Genomic DNA, 2,217 nt, shown 5'->3' on the forward strand with positions numbered 1-2,217 from the left:
GGTACCCCCTATATATACATATTGCACAAAGAGCTTGGTGACAGGAACAGACATTGATTTCCCTGATGATGCATAATTTTTGGACACACACGACTTGGGGGCGAGGGGACACGGGAGTGGGGCGCCAATGGGGGGCGTTTTGGCCCCATTTTCGTCAAGAGCGGGCGTCTTGGCCATGCCTTGAGCGTGCCAGCCTCGAGAGCCTTGGGCGTTGGACACCCTTGGGGCGCCAATGGGCAGCAGTCCCATGGTTCCCCTATATATACATATTATACAAAGAGCTTGGTGACAGGAACAGACATTGATTTGCCCAAGGATGCATAATTGTGCGAAATCGTCCATAACTCGCTCGAATTAATTCGGATTGACACAAAATTTTGTAGGGATGCTTTTTATTATAAATGAAAAGCTTTGAAATAAATAAAAAAAAAAAAACAAAATGTCATGTTTGAGGCGTAAATGTTTGTGTCCTATCCTTGGTCATGCCTTGAAGCGATGGTTCCCTACTTGTTGGAATGTCGCTCAAATCAAGTAGGAATGCCATTGAAAATTTGTGTGGGTCGTTGTTAACATAGACGAATGGACTTGAAATGAAAATATATCATATTTGGGTGTTTGTCCCTGTCGCCTGGTGATAGGCAGGCAGATAAGGCTTTTAGGTATTCATAAGTGGCTTAGATGAACTCGAAAGAACACGAGTTGATCGGATTGGAACTCATATATTCAATTTACTATGTACTAAGTAGGAACTACACTTTGCTCCCTTCATCGTTTGACTTGCTTAGAAATCTGCTCATGGTTTGTCAAGGCCCCTTGTTCCTTAGACCGATGAGGATGGGATTGGGTTGCTCATGGGCATGTGTGTGGCAAGATGCCTTGTTCCATTGGTCGTTCATGGGTGTTCGTGTACGAAGTAAACTTGTTCCCTTGGTCGTTCATGGGGTTGTGTGTGGGAAGAAGCCTTCTTCACTTGGTCGTTCATGTGTGTTTGTTTGGGAGGTAGCCTTGTTCCCTTGGTCGTTCATGGGAATGTGTGTGGCAATACGCATTGTTCCTTGGTCGTTCACACCCTTGTTCCCTTGGTCGTTCATGGGTCTGTGTGTGGGAAGAGGCTTTGTTCCCTTGGGTAGCCTGCTTGCCTTGCCAGCCCCGTATGCATTGTTCCCTTGGTCGTTCGTGGATGGGTTTGTGCGTGGCAAGGTTGCCTTGTTCCCTTGGTCGTTCATGGGCATGTGTGTGGCAAGGTGCCTTGTTCCCTTGGGTGGCTTGCCTTGCCAGCCTCGCTTGCTTAGGTTTCCCAACACACCTGTCGGGCACCAAGGGTGGTATTAGTCCCCATGTACCCCCTATATATACATAATGCACAAAGAGCTTGGTGACAGGAACAGACATTGATTAGCCCGAAGATGCATAATTCCCAACACCATGCCTTGTTCGTCATACACGCTTCTGGGCACCAAGTGGTGGTAGTCCCCCATGGGCATTTGTGTGGCAAGGTTGCCTTGTTGCCTTGGTCGTTCGTGGGCATGTGTGTGGCAAGGTGCCTTGTTCCCTTGGGTGGCTTGCCTTGCCAGCCTCGCTTGCTTAGGTTTCCCAACACACCTGTCGGGCACCAAGGGTGGTATTAGTCCCCATGTACCCCCTATATATACATAATGCACAAAGAGCTTGGTGACAGGAACAGACATTGATTAGCCCGAAGATGCATAATTCCCAACACCATGCCTTGTTCGTCATACACGCTTCTGGGCACCAAGTGGTGGTAGTCCCCCATGGGCATTTGTGTGGCAAGGTTGCCTTGTTGCCTTGGTCGTTCGTGGGCATGTGTGTGGCAAGGTGCCTTGTTCCCTTGGGTGGCTTGCCTTGCCAGCCTCGCTTGCTTAGGTTTCCCAACACACCTGTCGGGCACCAAGGGTGGTATTAGTCCCCATGTACCCCCTATATATACATAATGCACAAAGAGCTTGGTGACAGGAACAGACATTGATTAGCCCGAAGATGCATAATTCCCAACACCATGCCTTGTTCGTCATACACGCTTCTGGGCACCAAGTGGTGGTAGTCCCCCATGGGCATTTGTGTGGCAAGGTTGCCTTGTTGCCTTGGTCGTTCGTGGGCATGTGTGTGGCAAGGTGCCTTGTTCCCTTGGGTGGCTTGCCTTGCCAGCCTCGCTTGCTTAGGTTTCCCAACACACCTGTCGGGCACCAAGGGTGGTAT

Source organism: Lactuca saligna, unplaced genomic scaffold (genome assembly GCF_052625555.1).
Source record: "Lactuca saligna cultivar CGN05327 unplaced genomic scaffold, ASM5262555v1 scaffold_49, whole genome shotgun sequence".
NCBI lineage: Eukaryota > Viridiplantae > Streptophyta > Magnoliopsida > Asterales > Asteraceae > Lactuca > Lactuca saligna.